The sequence below is a fragment of the Passer domesticus genome, chromosome 11, assembly GCF_036417665.1.
Source record: "Passer domesticus isolate bPasDom1 chromosome 11, bPasDom1.hap1, whole genome shotgun sequence".
Classification (NCBI taxonomy): domain Eukaryota; kingdom Metazoa; phylum Chordata; class Aves; order Passeriformes; family Passeridae; genus Passer; species Passer domesticus.
In genome coordinates this window covers 31,308,764-31,328,565 of record NC_087484.1, presented here as the reverse complement: position 1 = coordinate 31,328,565, position 19,802 = coordinate 31,308,764, and the positions used below count along the sequence as shown (strand labels likewise).

At 50.5% G+C, this 19,802-nt stretch overlaps 2 long non-coding RNA genes across 3 annotated transcripts; both read left to right on the top strand.

Annotated features, from left to right (window-relative positions):
* The first annotated feature begins 91 nt into the window (after nt 1–91).
* LOC135278271 (uncharacterized) lies at nt 92–5,823 on the top strand. 2 transcript variants are annotated; one of them, XR_010345814.1, is made up of 2 exons: nt 92–2,149; nt 3,312–5,823. It is a non-coding gene; the product is annotated as an uncharacterized LOC135278271 (long non-coding RNA). The 2 variants fall into 2 exon arrangements; XR_010345813.1 differs by having other exon boundaries at nt 3,300–5,823.
* Nucleotides 5,824–13,415: 7,592 nt separating this feature from the next.
* LOC135278648 (uncharacterized) lies at nt 13,416–15,599 on the top strand. The gene is made up of 3 exons (XR_010346101.1): nt 13,416–13,576; nt 14,069–14,164; nt 15,413–15,599. It is a non-coding gene; the product is annotated as an uncharacterized LOC135278648 (long non-coding RNA).
* The last annotated feature ends 4,203 nt before the right edge of the window (nt 15,600–19,802 follow it).

Sequence of the window (19,802 nt, the reverse complement as noted above, 5' to 3'; positions counted from 1 at the left end):
CACCTCTGGCACCTCTGTGACATCAGGGCCTGCTGAGAGCTCAGCCTGCTGTGACCCCTGAGCCCTGCTGTGACCTCATGGCCTTAGCTGTACCCCCAGAGTGCGCGCCCGTCCGCATGAATGGACTGCCCTGATTGTAAATGTTTTGCTTCATCAAAGGGCCATTGCTCAGCAAAACCTTTATTTTGCCTGCTGACCTTGCTGGTCAGGCTGCATCCCTCAAGATGCTCTTGATTGCTGCAGTTCAAATTTATTTTATTGATTCCATTTCAAGTGTTAAGGGATCTGTTGTGCCCCCATGTTTTTCCTGAGTTGGTTCACCTGTGGGTTTTACCCTCCCTCCAAACTGTCCCTCGTGCCCTTCCCCACCCCTTGTTCCAGCTCTTTCCCTGCCTGTCAAGGCAACCCAGCCCCTTGGTTCTTGAACCTTTGGGCCAATCCCTGACTGCAACACCCCTTTGGAATTCCCCTACCCCTGGAAGCCCCATTGGCCCTTGTGACCCATCCTCTCCACCCTCCTACCCCAATTGGCCCCAGACACTTGATGTAATCCCCTCACTCCTCTCCTGAGGATTCCCTATTGGTTCATTGTTTGCATCCACCCCATGACTTGTATGTGTACAAAACCCCTTGGGGGCAGTACAGCTAGGGGCTTCTCATCCTGTTCTCTTCACCTGGACTAAGGTGTTCCTTGCGGAACCTGAAGACAAGGATCCTCCTCCTTTCTCCTGTGCCTCGTCCCTGTCGTGGCTTGTGTCTGGCACTGGAGAGCAAGTGGCACTAAAGGTTCTGCCTCTGGTAAATCCCCATAGCGAGGCAGTTCCCGACTCCTGCCATAGTGCCGGAGTTCTAAGAGCTAGCCCAGGTTCCAGCACTCACTTCACTAATGTACCGAATGCCCCTTCTTCAGAGCCTGCTCTGGTGCTCTGCCATCTTACACAGCAGAGTGTGATTCACATACTGCAGCCCAGAGTTAGGTTGTTGCAACATTGAAATGGGTGTGGTTGGCAGGATGGCTGGGCATAAATCACTACAGAACTAAAGCAAATGTGTGCACTGTCCCAGGCTGGACTTGAATAGACACAGGAATTGTGGAAAGATGAGGACAAGATAGCAGAGAACAATGGAAAAACCAGCTATAAAGAAAATGAGGACATGCTAAAGGAGTTATTTGTGCACATTTGGGGGTATATTTTCTTGGGTGCAAAGTAAAACCAAAAGCTTCTAAATGCCGAAATGGGGAGAACTGTGTATGGTAAATAGGTATGATTCATGATGACAAAATTGAAAGAGTAATCAATACTGATACAGTAATATTTGGAAATAATAAAAAAGTTAAAGTTGTTCCCCCCTCTCCCACCCACTTCTCCTGCAGATGTTCAGAACAGGAGGAAGCAAGAGATAACTATGACTAAATTTAGTTGGAATAGAGGAGAATTTGGTTGGACACCAGGGAAATGTTGATTATATGAGATCCACTGCTTTAATGTTAGAACACAATATTGGCTTATACAGTACCAGCTGGGTGCGCATGTGTAATCCAAAAGGTGAACTACAGGACATGGAGGAAGAGGAGAGGCCTTCCTCAAAGAAGATCCCCAAAGAGTGGTACAATGTGGAAGGGGCTAACAGCGGGCCTGTTAGCTAAAGGAGCAAGAAGAAGCTGAGAAGAAAGAAGAAGCTGATAAGGACCTCTCTCCAAGGCTGTAACCAAGGAGACCAAGAGAATTGAGGGACTGAAGAAAGATAAGAACTTCGCAGCTGCATGAAGTATATTTAGAAAGTTAGTTAAGTCACTGTAACTTTTCACCAATGGTGTTATGTTGATTTATTGTATCCAATAGTTAGGGTAGAAGAAGCATAAACAATTAAAAAGTGTATAAAAGGTCAGCCATGTTCAATAATAAAGTGTTGCCATCTGAAACTGCTTGTGATCCCTGCTTTGTGTCGTGACCGCCTCGACAACGACATTTGGTGATCCCTGACGTGATACAAGACCCTTAACGAGATACTCGGGATCCTAGCAATTGGCAACCGTGACCCACTGGGACGTAGTGGGGGAGGCGGCGTTGGTGTAGCTGAGAGTGGCCGGTGAAAGCCACAGGGAGGTCCGGACCTGATTTTCTCCTATCAAGACACCTGGAATTAGGTGAGCCACCAACTAGCGATAATGGGAAATAATTTATCTAAAGAGGAAGAAAGTGTTTTGGCTACATGGAAAGTTTTGTTAAGAAATAAGGGAATCTTTACTTCAGACTATGCCCTTCAAAGTTTATTGCTGTGGGCTAAATCACAGGGTTTTGGCACGGACCCTGGTACAGCATTTAGTGTTAAGGCATGGAAAAAAGTCGGGGACAGACTATGGGAAGTTATCCGAGCGGGAGATAAAAGTGTTGTCGATTTAGCTGTTACCTGGGGATCGCTCTTTGAGGCATTGAAACAATGGAAAACAGAGCAGAAACAAGCAGAGCGGGATGTGGACGAAGAATCGGGGTTGACAATAGAAACTGACGGGGGGGATGAGGCAGACGGGGCCTCTGATGGGGAACTTGCTGAAACTGTCCTTGAAGAAGGTGCAGGTGCTGTGGAAGTTGCCAGGCAGGCTACCAAGGCTTCCGGGAAAGCTGCCAGAGTTTCTAGGCCGGCTGCCAAAGCTTCCGGGAAAGCTGCCAGAGCTTCTGGGCTGGATGCCAAAGCTTCTGGGAAAGCTGCCAAAACTTCTGGGAAAGCTGCCAAAGCTTCTGGGAGAACTGCCAAAACTTCTGGGCAAACTGCTGTGGCATCTCCTTATCAGACTCCTAAACCTCTGTATCTCACACCTGCGCAGCAGCTCGCGATGGTGCCTGTATACGATACACCGCTACGCCAGCTAGCTGAACTGTCTTTAGCAGAGAGAGAAACCCAGCCATCTGCCCCCCCGCTTCCCTCTGCTCTAGTCCAGCCATCTGCCCCCCCACTCCGCTTTCAACTGCATGAACAATCTGCAAGGTCGTATCCTCCGTTACCTAGCAGTGACAGCGAATCAAGTGACAAGTCACCCGCAGTAACACCTGAGTTGGGGCAAGGAACTGTTGTCAGTTTACCTTTTAATAGCTCTAGCCCTACTGCCCCATGGACTTTGCCTCCATGTCAAGTAACTGTGCTTCCTCGACATCCTCAGGAGTTTTGGGAATTTGTTAGAAAAAAAGCAGTTGAAGAAAATAATTGGGACATAATGGAAAGATTAGGTCCTCCAAAAGTACCTCAGGAGAAGAGTGCTGATGTAATTGCTGCCTGTACTAACCCTATGGCTTTTCCAGTTTTTAAAGCAGCTCCTGGAACAAGGCAGGATGACAGTCATCATGTCTTTGCCTAGAGTTGTACAAGATCTCCAGTCGAAGGTAGCTCAATATAGTATTAATTCCTCTGAGGTAATGTAATTAATACGTGTAATCAATAGATACCTCTGTTGGTGTCCAATTGTTTATTTTGAGAGACCATGAAATACCATGTGGAATACTGTGTCAATGGAGTGATAATTGGGAAGATCAACTGCATATTTTGGAATGGATATTTTTGTCTTTCAGATCTCGGAAAACAGCTCCAGGACTTTATGAGCTTTTTGCAGATATTATCATCAAGGGCCGCAGGCGTTGTCATGAAATTTTGGGACACGACCCTGTGACCATTGTGATACCTGTGCAACAGTGGTATTTTGAATGGTGCTTTCAAAATAATCATGAATTGCAGTCTGCCTTGTCTTCTTTTACAGGCCAAATAAAATACCATTTACCTTCTCATCCAATTTTAAAACTGACCAAGGAGATTCCTTTTGAAGGAAAACAAATTTGTTCTCCTGTTCCAGTGGAAGGTGTAACGGTTTTTACGGATGGATCCGGGAAAACCGGAAAAGCAGCTGTAGCTTGGAAAAAGGATGACCACTGGGAATATGAGACAATGATTCAGCAGGGATCTCCTCAATTGGTTGAACTCTGTGCTGTTCTTTTGGCTTTCACTTTATTTCCTGATTCTCTAAATATAGTCACTGATTCTATCTATGTTGCCAATTTGGTTAAGCAGTTAGATCAAGCAGTGTTGTATAATATCCAAGAGAAACCATTGTTTACCATGTTAATGAAGTTATGGACAGTCATTGGTGCTCGAAAACATCCTTACTTTATCATGCATGTTCGCAGCCACACATCGTTACCAGGATTTTTTGTTGAAGGCAATGCCTATGTAGATTCTCTAGTAGCTGCTGCTGCAATCAAAACCATACCTAATGTGTTGCAGCAGGCAATTTTGTCTCATCAATTTTTTCATCAAAGTGCTCGAGCTTTACAGCAGCAATTTAAATTGTCTCCTGGTGAAGCGAGATCAATTCTTTCTTCCTGTCCTGACTGTCACATGACTCATGTCACTCAGTATTATGGTACCAACCCTAGAGGTCTTTCCGCTTTAGAGGAATGGCAGACGGATGTTACGAAAATGCCAGAATTTGGTCGCTTTAAGTATGTCCATGTTACGGTTGATACCTTTTCTCATGCAATGATTGCTTCAGCATTCACAGGAGAAAAAACTCGTGATGCTATTCGTCATTTTTATCACGCTTTTTCTTTTCTAGGTGTTCCGTGTCACATAAAAACAGATAATGGCCCAGCATATGTTTCACAAAAAATGCAAGCATTCTTTCGTGCTTGGGGCATTGAACATTCAACAGGTATTCCACATGTCCCCACAGGCCAAGCAATTATTGAAAGAGCTCACGGTCTTCTTAAACGTCAGGTTCAAAAACAAAAAGGGGGAATGCAACAGGAATCACCTCAAGTGAGATTAGATAAAGCTGTTTATGTGTTAAACTTCTTGCGTCCCCTACCTGACTCACAGTTATCTCCAATTTTTTACCATTTTTCTTCTTTGAATGCTAGGCAACCAGATCTCCGTAGAAATGTTAAGGTATGGGTCAAGGATTTAATTACTGGCATGTGGTCTGGCCCAGTGGAATTAATAACCTGGGGAAGAGGTTATGCTTGTGTTTTAACAGATAATGGTCCTCGATGGGTTCCTGCTCGCTGTGTCAAACCTTATCTGGAGCGAGCAGGCAGGGACAAGACGGATGGCTCCGCAGCTGAAGCAGAACGTGCGGATGACACTGGCTAAGGCTATATCTAGATATAAGTCAGGATATGCATTTCATTGCTCTTCATGTGCTTTCATAGTAATTAAAGGGTGTAGTTTTGGTTTAGGCTGACCGAGACAATGCAGGTTTTTGGAACCTTTTTTCTAGTATTCCTGCAGCTCCTTTTGAGCACTTTGGGGTGGTTATAGTTCACGGCTTTATGGGATAAAGTAGTTAGGAAATTTTAAAGCACCTATAGATGGATGAAAGACAGGAATGATTGTATTAAGAATGGGAATGTTGATTTTGTTGATGGTTGTGATTGTTGTTTTGTGTTTCCCCTCTCTGCTTGGATTTTTGCAAAGGGCCCTGCAAAAATCCATAGCAGCTGTGTTTAAAAACAAAAAGGGGGAATTGTGGAAGGGGCTAACAGCGGGCCTGTTAGCTAAAGGAGCAAGAAGAAGCTGAGAAGAAAGAAGAAGCTGATAAGGACCTCTCTCCAAGGCTGTAACCAAGGAGACCAAGAGAATTGAGGGACTGAAGAAAGATAAGAACTTCGCAGCTGCATGAAGTATATTTAGAAAGTTAGTTAAGTCACTGTAACTTTTCACCAATGGTGTTATGTTGATTTATTGTATCCAATAGTTAGGGTAGAAGAAGCATAAACAATTAAAAAGTGTATAAAAGGTCAGCCATGTTCAATAATAAAGTGTTGCCATCTGAAACTGCTTGTGATCCCTGCTTTGTGTCGTGACCGCCTCGACAACGACATTACAATCTCCTAAAAGAATGGTGGAGCATGCTTGGTGAAGGTGATGATGAAGGCGGTGATACAAGTGTGAGGAATCGAAAGTGGGAGGAGATGGTAATGACATACAGCATAAAAAGGGGAATTTTGGCTTGACAAGCTAGTACGTGAGGTGACAGGGGTCCAAAAGCCCTGCACTCCGTACTCCACGCATAACCCGCAAGGTTATTTTTGCTTATACGCTATTATCAGGACCAAATTATTCGTTATTTACAGCAAATTATATTGTCAATATTTTGAGTGTATTTAATTGTATATATATTAAGCTACATAATTCAAATCGCTGTTTTATTTAATTTTGTTTGGTTGTTTTTGTTTGATTTTTTGGTTTTTTTTTAATTGGATAATTGGGCAAATATGGCCTGTGGAATGTCCTCCACAGCAGAGTGTCAGACCTCTGGATCTTTTTAAACAATTTTATCAAGGTGGAACTGTGGCAGCTTCAGCTGGTGCCTCTGGGGGACCTTGAACAAAGAACCCCTGAGCTTTTCTACCTTCCCAGGTGAAGTGTGATAGTCTGGGGTCTTCCTGCTGTGTCCGAGTGCCGGGCCACTGGCTGGCACCACAGGTCCCCAGACCCTCTGCTGAGGCATCCCTCTCCTAGAGTCAAGTTCAGTCTGTCACTTTCAGCTTTTCTCTCTGATCCACCACCAGGACCAAAGATCACACGGTCCTGAGGATGTAAAAATACCTGTTCCTTCTGGAACATTGCTGTTGCGTGACAGCCCTGCAGGCAGAGCGGGCAGCTGTAGGGATACTGACTCGTTTCCCTGGTGCCAACCATGCTGCATACATCGAGCTGCTGGTGTTGGTGCTCGCTGGGACGCGGCCCGGCCCGGCACCACGGGAGTTACGAAGGGTCTTGAAGGAATCCCCACGCGTTAAAGCAGACGATTTAGCCTGGGATTTTAAGTTGTTTCTCAGTTAACCTTGTAAAAGGCCAAAACAAGTCTCCTATGAATTCTGTCCCTGTCAAGTTCAGTTCTGCCCCGAAAGCCCCTCAGCATTCTCAGGGCAGTGGCAGGAGCCGGGTGCTGGCCCGGAGCCCCGCTGGCTGGGGAGAGCACTGCCCAGAGCGAGCCCCTGCTGCCCGGGATGGCCACAGGCCCGGGAGAGCCAGGCGGGCAACGCCAGGGCCCTGTCCAGGGCTCCTGGGGCTCCTCTGGCATCTGTTCCATCCCCTCAGGCGCTGAGCGGTGCCCGTCCCGCGAGGCTGTCTGTGCCCGGCCCCAAAAGAGGCAGGGCCGGGGCTGTGGCCCCTGGGCTGGCGGTGCCGCCTGCCCGGCGCTCAGCACCGCCCGTGCCGTGCCGGTGCAGCGTGACCCGGCGGGGCAGCTCCGCCTCGGTGCCTCTCCACCGCCATCCCGGCACGGCGGCTGGCCCTGGGCCGTGGCAGCCCCGAGCTGCACGGGCCCGGGAGGGACTGCCGGAGGTCCCCGTCCCCTGCGTGCCTCAGCACACACTCCAGCCCCACTGCGCGCAGCAGGAGGGACACAAAGCACCTGCACGCTTATGAGCATCCACAGCCCTTTCTACATGTGAAATGAGACCCCAGAACCCCGACATGTGCCTCAGGAGAGATCCCAGCACCCTGCACACTTTGGGAGAGATCCCAAACCCTCTGCATGCCTCACACAGGATTCCAAATCCCTTGCACGACTTGAAGTGGACCCCAGTGCCCTCCATGCCTCAGAGGAAACCTAAAATATCCCTGGGTGTGTCACGAGGGACCCCAGCCCCTCGTGCACCTTAGGGGAACTCCAAAGCCCCCACATGCCCTACAGGGAAGTCCAGGCCAGCTACGCCGAGTGTTTTGACCTGGAAATCAAGCCTGATTGCACCTGGGTTTTTGTGTCTCTGGGGCTGCTCACCAGCCATGTCGGACCCCGAGGCCACACAGCCCTTCCCTTCCCTTCCCTTCCCTTCCCTTCCCTTCCCTTCCCTTCCCTTCCCTTCCCTTCCCTTCCCTTCCCTTCCCTTCCCTTCCCTTCCCTTCCCTTCCCTTCCCTTCCCTTCCCTTCCCTTCCCTTCCCTTCCCTTCCCTTCCCTTCCCTTCCCTTCCCTTCCCTTCCTTCTGGCCCTCGCTGAGAGCAGCAGACCCTGTGCAGCACCCTGGATTGGTGATGCTCCAACAATTAGGTCCTATCAAGTGTGTGTTAATTAGGGAGGAGCTTTGTTTTGCCTGCTGACATTGACGGTCAGGCTGTGTCCCTGGAGATACTCTTGATGGCTTCCCTCTTTTCCTGGGCATGGCACTGGAGGAGGTCTGGGCCCAGATGATCCCACGGAAGCAAATGTCCCTCAGCCCAGGGACGCTCAGCATGGGCTGCCCCATCCCCTCGGGGTCCCACCGCTGGTCACAGTGAAGCCATATGCAGAATAAATAGACTCCACTGTCGCCCTGGTTTTTAATGTTCTGTCCTGGATTAGGGTCAGTCTGGGAGAAAACCTCCAAAGGGGCCCCCCCAGAAAGCAACCCCACATGGCCCCTTCCCCCCAGCGGTTCGGGAAGGATTCCTTGGAGAGAAGTGGAAAGAACCTGTTTATTTGACCGGCAAAACACCCCCGGCACACAAAATGAACAATACCAGATGACAGTGCTTTCATTGATCTGAAAAGGATGACAAATTCAGAAAGTCTTTCCTGGGAGTGGTGGCTCTGTTGTCGCCCCCTCCGGCGCTGGGGATAGCTGCTGCAGCCACAGGATGCAAACTCTCGGTGTTTCCCAGGTCCCAGTCTGGAGCAGGTGTGAGTGGCCCTAAAAAGGGAAAGGAAAAACAGTCCAGGGAAAAATCTGGACTGCTTAGCTAAACTGACTAACAAGCAGAAGCCAAAAAGCAAAAGCAAAGCGGGAGCAGAGCAGAAGCAAGAGCAAAGCAAGCAAGAGAAAGCAAAGCAAAAAGCAAAAGCTGCACTATGTACTGCGCCGTCTGTCTGTCCTGCCAGCCGTGCGGGAGCAGGCTGATAACAAACCAAAACAAACCTTGCTCTTCAGAGCCAGTCGTGAAGGCACAGTATGTAATATCCTGCATTAACAGAACACAGGACTGGGGATGGACGCATCATAACCTCAACCTAGGACAAGTTCTTCTAAGCCTTCTGATGTTTACATTCTTGTAACAAACTTTCTCATGCACTTTATGCAAATAACGTATTGTTATGCATTCTTTTCTGCAGGAGGAGAACTTTGATGGACTGTTGGTTTGTCCAGTGTCATTGGAGAGGTGGCACTTTCACCCTCCAATCCACTGTCACTTTTGGAAATCTGTAAATGTTGGAGTCAGAAATTCAACTCCCCTCTTTTTTACACGGAGAGATGCGTGTCTGCGTTGTTTTATTTCATGTCCTGTAGCAACACTCCACAACCTGATGTAGTTATGAAGTAGGTATGCATGTCAGGGCCCGGCACAAGCGAGATGGCTCTCATGAAAACTTGTGCCCCGAGCCCTGGTCTGAGCCACATCTTTGTTCACAAACATGTTCCATATGCAATGCATTACACAATCTCTTCATGCACATTCAACCCCTGGCCCCGCCTGTCCTCCCCTCACATGGCGATGAGATCCACACCCTTCTGGGCACGCGATGTTTCCTGTGGTGGTCACACGGGGGTCTTTGGTGGTCTCTGAGGCCGAAGGCTGTGGTCTTCCTCATGACTGAACTTTTGAACTTTTCTCATTTCTGTGTGTGCTGTGGTCCCTTGGTGCTTATCTGAGTACGTCTGTTGGTTTTGATCAGCTTGGAGACAGAGGAGCTCCTTAGTCTAGGCTTCTTGCATTCTCGGGTCTTCTCCTGGTGTTATGAGTAAAAAAGTCATCTGTAGCTATGATATTTTATTAAAAACCTGTTCCTGGGATTTTTCCCCTCCTGAGGAGCTGAGGGCCTCAGGAAAGAAATGTAAACAATAACTATCTGCTGCTGTGGAATGCAACAGGTGCATCTTCCATTTGGTCCATGTGGATTGTTTTCACTTGATGACCAATCACAGCCAACTGTGTTGAGCCTGTGAGCAGTCACAAGATTTTTGTTATGCATTCTATTCTATTCTTCTTCTTTGTAGCCTTCTGGTCATTTTTTCCTCTCTGTTCTTTTAGTATAGTTTTAATATTGTATTTTAATAGAATATATAATAAATCAGCCTTCTGAAATGGAGTCAAGCCTCGTGTCTGCACACCTGGGGTGTTTGCCCCAACAAATTATCCATTTTTTTTAAGGCTGCAAAGATAAACAGGTTGGGCCAGTTGTTGAGGGTTGAAGTGTTGACTGTTTGTTGTTGATAGCTTCATGTTGCAATCACCCCTTGTTAATAGTTTTTCTTCAATTACCTGTTAATGGTTAGAAATCAAGCGCAATTGTCCCCCTGCTGCTTCCCAGGAGCCTGCAGGTAGCAGGGTGGAGGGGGTGACATCAGAGCTAGTATGCAGATGAGAATGCATTTCACCACACTTTGCAATTTTCCAGGAAGAAAACCCTAAAAACAACAAGCCAACATGGAATTAAGAAACCTAAGTAATGTCTAAAGGTGAGGAACTGAATCCTTAGTATTGCTAAGATCCTTTTTATTCCTCACCCTAACCTGAAAGGATGTCAGCTAGAAAGAGGACCTGGAATGTTAGACCAAAAAAGCAGAATTCCCACTACTCCCTCGAGGACGGAAGCCCCAGCTCTGCCTGCATACCAGCGGACACAGCTACATCATCCTCCTCCTCCGTGCCACTCCTGGGAGCAGCAGGGGTGCAGGCGACCTGTCGTTTCTCCCCAGCCTGAGCTGAATTTTTTAAATAAAGGCATTAAAAAGGAGAAAGATCTCCTGCCCAATTTATTATGCTGGTATTGTCCTTCATAGCAAGAAGCTTCAGAAATTTGCATTTTCCTATGCTCTCTAAACCATGGCAGAGTTTTCTTAAGTAAAAGGTTAAAATTCAACACATAATTCTACAATTTAAAATTTAAATGCTTAGTCCATATTGCTAACTTAATTGAACCCCCCAAAACCTCCATTTCAAAAGCAGCGCCTGCCTGGCTTCTGCCTGCCCACACCGTGGGCATCCACGGCTCCTCCTGGGCATGGAGCTCAGTCAGTGCTGGGGCTGGGTGGGCTTTGCTGCTGCTGCTGCTGCCACCTGGACACTGGGGTGAACGCTTGTCCTAGGTTGCAGTGTAAAGATGTATTCTAATCCCATCCTCAAGAGCTGCTGAAACCAGGAGGGGCATTGTTTCTTCCTTATCTCCTGTTAATGGTCCCATCAATGTCTTGCCACATGAGTCAGAGATAACTCCCTCCCAGAGCCATTTCTGTTTAATGGCTAATCAAGGACCCACAGCATGAGGTAGAATGATATCAGCCCACTGTGAGATGCTCTGCCCATGGGGGAGGAGCTAAGCATCCCCAGCTGGATATAATCTGGGATTTGGGACACAACAAGCAGTCTTTCCACTGGATTCCCAGAGGAACCGTCGCCCTTACCCAATGCTTTTCCAGAGGATGAGAGCTACCAGATTGTTTCTACAGGATCACCACTGCCACAAGTCTATTTCATCTGGACTGCTACCACCACCCTAACTAGCAGGGTGTCAGGTTGTATTCTGACCCAGTCAGTGGTTTTCCTTTTGTATTATTGCATGTATTTTGGTTTTTTTCACTTTTCCTAATAAATTGTATTTCTGACTTGGAGTCTCTCACTGGTTTTGAGTTCAAACCACAACACAGATCCATCTCTTTATTTGAACACAGGAATGGGCCGTTGCCTACTCTGCAAGCGGGGGAGGGTGGGGGCTGGTGAGGTGGGGTGTCACCTTCAGTGTTTCTTAGAGGGCAAGGCCAGGGGGCTCAGGAGCAGAGGAAGGGATGTGTTGGTCTCAGGAAGGGCTGGAAGGTGCTGGGCTGGTCCTGGTGTCTCTGGAGGAACTCGGGTTGGCTGGGATGGGACAGATGGAGAGAAAAAAAGGGATGAAGGCAGCTTGGGGAGGCCCATGGGGAGAGCAGGTGGCAGTGGGATCTATGGGGCAATAAGAGGCTTCCTCGTAGTTGGTTGTTCTGGGGTCCTCTTCACAGAACACTTGAGAGGGCTGTCCAGGCCGTTCCTGCTGCTGGAGGAGCTGCTCACGCTGTCTGGGTGTGAGGTGCAGCCACCGTCTTCCAACTGCTGTCCAGAGGTGCTCCTGTGCAGAGAGGAGGTGGCTGAGGCCCCAGCTGCCAGTGGCACACAGGGACCCTCGTGCACAGCAGGGCCCAGAGCTGGCAAGGCTCCCCAGCACGGCTGGAGCTGCTGGCACAGCTGGGCCCAGCTGGACAGCTGCCCCTCAAGGCCCCGGCCAGCAGGGCACGGCTCTGGGCAGGGTCCCTGGCCAGGAGCGGGCCCCAGAGCGCCTCTGCCTTTCAAGAGCAACCTCGGCCCTGCTCTTTCTCCTCCCCACCTCCCTCTGCCTCTGCCCCGTGCCCCTGGGGCTGCTCTTGGCCAGGCAGCCTCAGTGGGAGCCAGCACTGGCTGCAGCCCCAGCGGGGCCCCCAGGACAAGGCCCAGCAGTTGAGAGGCCAATGGAAGCACTGGGCAGCAGCACAACCCTCAGCAGAGTTATTTGGACAATCATGGACAGGCCACAACTCCACTGCAGCCTCAATGGGAATGTTCCCTGTCCACACTAGGCTTTCAAAAGAAGCTTTTGGAGGGGGAGAGCAACAAAACACTCACTGTTTTCTGTTCCACGAATACCAGATTCCAAAGAATCACAACATGAAAATAAGCTTCAAAAAAACCCACGCCAGCCAGTAACACTAGCCAGCAGCCTGTTCCCTGACAGAAACCCCTTCTGAGGCCATCCTGGGCATTGGGAACAGGTCTTGTGGTGCTGCCTGCATCTGTGGGAGCGATGGGGAGCGTGAGCCCGTGCTGTGCTGCACTGCTGAGCTGGCAGCACGGTGGATACAGGCAGGACATTCTCTGTTTCCCCCAGAGCTGGGGCCTGCAGGCACCTTGCTGGCCCTTGGCACAGGCTGTGCCAGCCAACAAAGCCCAGCAGGCCGGGAGGAGAGCCCGGGGGCAGCGCAGCTGCTTGGGCAGTGGCTGCTGCCAGGGACACGGGCCAAAGCCATCCCTGAGCAGCCACTGCCACCCCTGGCCCTCCCTGCCCCGTGACAGCTCCCCCAGCCCCAGGGGACAGGCTCAGGCCCTGTCAGGACCCAGCGCAGCCCCTGCCCAGTCGGGAGCCAGGGCTGGCTCTGGCCCTGGGCTGGCGGCAGGGCTCCCGCTCGGGGCTGCTCCTGTGCCTTGGGCCTCTGGGCACTCAGGGCCAGCTCTGCAGCAGCTGCAGCGCGAGGGACGTTGCTGCACCAGTCCCGTTTCCCCGGGGCTCTGAACCAGCTCCAGAGGCCTGGAAGCCGAGGCACCTCCAGCTTTGGCTGCTGCCGGGCCGGGCAAGGGCCTTCCCTGGGGGAAGAGCTGCTGCCACACAGCCCCGGCCAGGGCTGAGCCCGGCACAGCAATTTCCTGCTGTGCCTGTGCCCGTGTCTGGCTTTGCCTTCTTTCCTGCAGCAGGGGCTGGCACCGAAGATGGAGTGCTTCCTTCAGGAAATGGCACCTTCCACTGAAGCACTATGTCCACCTCTTGACAAAAGAAGGGAGACAGCTGCATCACATGGAGCTGTTCCCAGTTGGGCGGTGGTATCAGAGGTAATATTTTTGAAATTTATGGAGCAGGAATATGGGCAGGTTACGGTGGCATGATTAGACCACTTCCACCTACAAAGAGACACCCTTTTCCTAATCTGCAGGGCTGGATATTGTGGGGGATCTCAGGGTGTGTTAGAGTTTGGGCTGCCAGTCAGCTGATGCCAAATGCCTTCCTGCAGAGGCTGGGCAGAAGCTGCAGCCAGGCCAGGCTGGGAAACAGCCCTGCAGGGCGTGAAAGCAGCAGCGGGGCAGCAAGGCTGCCATGGATCCCTTCCTGCTGTGCCAGGCACGGTGTGTCCAGATGTGCAGCCAAAGCCCCCGGCTGCTGAGATCCAGGGCAAGCATAAGGCAAATGCACCCACCCTGTCTTGTCTGCAGGAGTTCCTTCAGCTCTTGCCTCATCTGTTTGGATGGTTCCAGGGATATCTTATCTGCTGTGTCTAAAATCTTCCTGGTCGGAGAACCTTAGAGAAAAATATTTCCATTTCTCAGGAATGGATCCTACTAAAGCAGGCTCAGCCTGTGCGGTCAGCAGGGACACACTACTCACCCCGGTGATGGGAGCTGGGCTTGAGTGCAGCATCCAAGGTAGGAGCTGGAGAAGTCCTCCCTGTAGACACATCTGTAGCACAACAGCCACAGACGGTTCTGTCACCTGGTTCCTGCCCGCTTGTCTACAATTCTTCCTTGGTGGCACACTGAGAACATACCTGAAGGAGGCTCCAAGGGCTTGGAAACTTTATTCATCCAAGCTAATGGAGAAGCCTTCCCAGCAACCTCATCTAGAATGGAGCACAATTGAGAATATTTTCCAGCGTGTGCTGGGATCCCCTTCTGCCACAGGGAACTGGGCACTGGCAGGGGTTCGGGTAAGGCCGTGGGAGCCAGATGTGAATGGACATGGCCAAAGCTGCACAGGGGCCTGGGGAGCTCTGGGCTGGCTCCTGATTACCCTCCACACTGTTTCCCTGCCCTCAGCAACATCCCTGGGAGGGCTGGCTTGAGCAGTGCAGGGCTCTGAGGCTCTCTCCCTCACACACAGAAGAAATCCTCACAAAAGCCCTGGGGCAAACTGCAGCAGGCAGTGCCACAGCTATCCCTCCCTCCCTCCCTCTGTCCCTCCTGCCCTCCTTCTGCTGGGAGAGCTCCCAGATCCCAAGGGCAAACAGCCAGGCCCTCTCAGGACACACTGGAGCCTTGCTCTCCCCCTCTGTCCTTTCCCCACCGTGGGCACCCCGTGCAGTCGCTGCCAGGTTTTAGGACATGTCTCCCATGGAGGGACCCCAGCAGGACTGCTCAGTACCCGAGTGCCCTGAGCCCGCTCGGGATAATACCCCTGGGCTGTGCCGCTCTAGTCCAGGCTGTGCCTGCACTGCCAAGCAGTAGAGACGGCAGCTCAAGCCTCAGCAGGGCTCAGGCCCAGAGGCACAGCAATTACCTCCTGTGCCTGTACCTGGCACGGCCTTCCTTCCTGCAGCAGAGGATGGCACAGAACCACTGCTTCCTCCGGGAAATGCTTCATTCTGTACAGGCTTTCCTTTAATTTCTGGAGAATGGAAAAGATGCTGCTGGATCAGATGGAAACATTCCTTACTGGGAATGGGCCATGGATCCCTTCCTGCTGTTCCGGGAATAATGTGTCCAGATGTGCAGCCAAAGCCCCAGGCTGCTGAGTCCCAGGGGAAGCATGAGGCAAATGCACCCACCTTGTCCTCCCTGTAGCATTTCCTTCAGCACTTGCCTCATCTGTTTGGATGGTTCCAGGGATATCTTGTCTCTTGTGTCTTGGATATTCCCTGTCAGAGGAACTTAGAGAAAAATATTTCCATTTCCCAGGAATGGATCCTACAAAAGCAGGGCTCAGCCTGTGCGATCAGCAGGGACACAATATTCACCCCTGTGATGGGAGCTGAGCTTGTCAGCAATAACCACCAAAGGACGTATGAAAGTCCTCCCTGCAGACACACCTGTAACTCAACAGCCACAGAAGCTTCTGCCATCTCTGCTGATCTGTACGGGCACCACTGAGCCGCAGGAGCGGTGAGGGGATCGTGCAGGGCGAGGGCACACACGTGCATGGTTCTGTGCAGGCACCTGCAGCGTGGCCTCCCTGGCCCAGCTTTGGGCTCTGAGCTGGCAGCTCTCCTAGGGGAAAGGCCTTGACCTACCCTCAGCATATCCCAGAGCCTCAGTCCTGGATGTGGGGCCTTCACCAGCAGGTTCAGCTGCAAAGAAAGGCAGGACAGAAGAGCTCCTGTGGCACTGCAGGAGATCCTCAGGCTGCTCACAAGGCTCAGCCCTGGGGCACAGCCCTGGCCCCGGCCCCTTCCCTCTCTGCTCCTCTCTGTGACTGCACAGAGCACACGGAAGGACACACTGGCATTGCACACGGGAAGAAGACTGAAAGCTAAATGCTCCTTCCTCCCACTGACAGTGATCCTGTGGGACCTCTCAGGGCTCCAGAAGGGAGCAGGGCAAGGTTTCCAGAATCTTTCAATCTTAAGATTATATTAAGGGAAATGGTTTATAAGTGAGCTTTTGTTGAATTGATCCTGATTATTCACTCAGGAAAGGCAGAATGAAAACTTGCCTCCAGCATCCTCCCGGAACTTCAAACCATCCTTCATCAGGACTTCCTGAAAACCCATGTCACGATTCCAGTCTATAAGGGAGCCAGAGATCAGAACCATTTCCATGGTGTGCTGGGATCCCCTTCTGCCACAGGGAACTGGGCACTGCAGGGGTGTTGGGTAAGGCTGTGGGAGCCAGATGTGAATGGACATGGCCAAAGCTGCACAGGGGCCTGGGGAGCTCTGGGCTGGCTCCTGGTCGCTCTCCAACCTCTTTGCAGGCCCTTTGCAATATCTCTGGAGGGGTGGCTGGAGTAGCCCAGGGCCCGTCCGCATGAATGGACTGCCCTGATTGTAAATGTTTTGCTTCATCAAAGGGCCATTGCTCAGCAAAACCTTTATTTTGCCGGCTGACATTGCTGGTCAGGCTGCGTCCCTCAAGATGCTCTTGATTGCTGCAGTTCAAATTTATTTTATTGATTCCATTTCAAGTGTTAAGGGATCTGTTGTGCCCCCATGTTTTTCCTGAGTTGGTTCACCTGTGGGTTTTACCCTCCCTCCAAACTGTCCCTCGTGCCCTTCCCCACCCCTTGTTCCAGCTCTTTCCCTGCCTGTCAAGGCAACCCAGCCCCTTGGTTCTTGAACCTTTGGGCCAATCCCTGACTGCAACACCCCTTTGGAATTCCCCTACCCCTGGAAGCCCCATTGGCCCTTGTGACCCATCCTCTCCACCCTCCTACCCCAATTGGCCCCAGACACTTGATGTAATCCCCTCACTCCTCTCCTGAGGATTCCCTATTGGTTCATTGTTTGCATCCACCCCATGACTTGTATGTGTACAAAACCCCTTGGGGGCAGTACAGCTAGGGGCTTCTCATCCTGTTCTCTTCACCTGGACTAAGGTGTTCCTTGCGGAACCTGAAGACAAGGATCCTCCTCCTTTCTCCTGTGCCTCGTCCCTGTCGTGGCTTGTGTCTGGCACTGGAGAGCAAGTGGCACTAAAGGTTCTGCCTCTGGTAAATCCCCATAGCGAGGCAGTTCCCGACTCCTGCCATAGTGCCGGAGTTCTAAGAGCTAGCCCAGGTTCCAGCACTCACTTCACTAATGTACCGAATGCCCCTTCTTCAGTGCCTGCTCTGGTGCTCTGCCAGCTCACACAGCAGAGTGTGATTCACATACTGCAGCCCAGAGTCAGGTTGTTGCAACATTGAAATGGGTGTGGTTGGCAGGATGGCTGGGCATAAATCACTACAGAACTAAAGCGAATGTGTGCACTGTCCCAGGCTGGACTTGAATAGACACAGGAATTGTGGAAAGATGAGGACAAGATAGCAGAGAACAATGGAAAAACCAGCTATAAAGAAAAGGAGGACATGCTAAAGGAGTTATTTGTGCACATTTGGGCATTTATTTTCCTTGGTTTTCTGTTACGTCATGATGGACAGTTACTAGATTTCTTCGCCCATTCTTTTGAATCTCTTTTACAATTTTGATTAGATCCTGATGTTACATTGTTGTACTAGGGTTAAATTCATTCCAAAGGGTGTGGGTGGAAACTTGTTGTATGTTGTGTAGTTTGATTTAATAAATGGTATATGACTGGTGCTGAATATACAAAGTCACACCCAGTAACCTTAACAAAGTAGCAAATAGAAAAATTGGAATGTTTCTTAACAGATACTTAAGGGTACCTTGTGTGTGGGTCAGGGGTGAGAAAACTATGTCAGGAATGCCCTGGGAAAGCACCGTTGTCTAAGTCAGGGAAAATTCATTCCTTTCCCATGGTTCAAATGCTGTACTCCCTTTCCCATCCCACTCATCCTCTACCCTTTGTATCTTTCATTATTTACTCCTGTGAAAACTTTTCCCCTCCCACCCCTCTCCATGTAGCTGTGCCCAAAATCTGTAACTTTCCTGAAAGACCTGGCACTCGCCCTGGTGTCCTTCTGCTGGTTGTTATCCATCCCTGCTGTCCCTTCAACTCACCGTCTGTTCCTCAGCCTACCCTCCATGTATTCCTATCCTTTTTGGACCCTGTAATAAATCAGTTGAAATTATCCAGGACTCGAGCTGCCCTCCTTCTATCTGGTGAAGAGAAACATCTAGCCAGGGTACAGCAGGTGATAATCCTGACCCCGGCAGTTGGCGCCCTGGAACAGGGACTCTGGACTCTGTCTCCTTTGTCCTGGAGAGTGTCTCCTAAAAACCGAAATTCTGTGAGCAGCAATTTTTGGGAAATAAGCGCTGTTCCGAGCCAACCCTTTGGGAGTGAAGCTTTCCTTAAAGGAAGCCATCTCCCCGAGGCTGCAGTGACAACTGGACGTTTGTGAGTTTACAAGGCGACCTGAGAGAGCAGGTATTCCACAAGCTGATGGATCACTGTGCTTCACCAGCCTTTTCTGAGGACTTTTCGCAAGCAGCGTGTCACTATTGTTCTGGTGTGGTGAGTTTGCAGCAGGGTGCTGCATGTTATCCTGGGGGGGTGGGGGTGAGCGTTGCGCATGTGTTTTTTACATTCTGTTTTGTGCTTTACCTCAGAAAAGAGCAATTTAAGCGGTGAGAACAATGGGAAACAAACTTTCTCCCACTGAGAAGGTGTTTTATACCCAAATTAGAGCTTCTGTTCTGTTAGAAAATATTTCTGTTAAGAAGAGAGAGCTGAAAGCCTTTGTTAATTTGTTGTTCATGCATTTTCCAAATGTTGGTAGAGAGGAAGTGTTATCAGTTGCCTTTTGGGGAAAGGTGGAGCGTTGCATTTATCAATGGCAAGTGTCGAGGGACTTTGGAGTGGCAAAGTTTTACCCTGTTTTCGACGTCACATATGAGTTTGTGAAAAGGAAGTAAGGAGTTAAGAACCCTAGTTCGCCTTCCATGTGTTCCTCCCCTTCCGATCCTAATCCCTCTTCCACTAAGGACCAGACAGGACTCAGATCTTGCCCTAAGCTGGCACAGGGTGGTAACCTGCTCCCTGCTGGCTCCTGCCTGGCTCAAACCCCTTGTCCAGCTGAGACTGGCCATCTCAGTTCGGATTCTGCCCTTTCCCTCACTCCTAAATCCCCTGATTCCGGTTTGGATTCCTGTTGCAATGTTTATAGTTGTCCCGATTTGGGGTCACAAAATGGTGGCGATCACGCGGTCGCCCTCCCTGATTTAAGGGTGAAAAATGGTGATTCAGTTTTGTCCTCAGTCCCAGCCACCACCTCTGAGGCTTTTCCAGTTGTGTGCTCCTTCCCTGTGTCGGGTTCCCCCCCTTCACTCACATTGTCGGGATTTGCCCCCTCTGCCCCTCCCCTCTCTGCCGTGTTACTGGGAAAGCCTTCGGGGGCGGCTCGGTTTCTTCAGATAGTCACACCCCAAGGGGTGGATCTAGCCGTTCGTCATTGGGCCACACCTCGGGGGAAGGGACAGATTGTGCGTCACCAGAACCCGCCCCTTCAGCCCCTCCTATTCCTTCCCTTTCCCATGGTGCCCGTGACGGGAAGGCAGTCACCTTGGTCGGCAAAAATTCCAGCCACCAGTCCCAGACAGCCAAAGAAAAAATCCGCGTGCTCGTTTGCTCCGCTTCATCCTCCGGTGAGGATGAGGACAGAAGCAGCCCAGCAAAAACCTCCAGCCGCGTGAGAACGGGGGCAGGATCTGGGAAGAAGCAGTAAGGG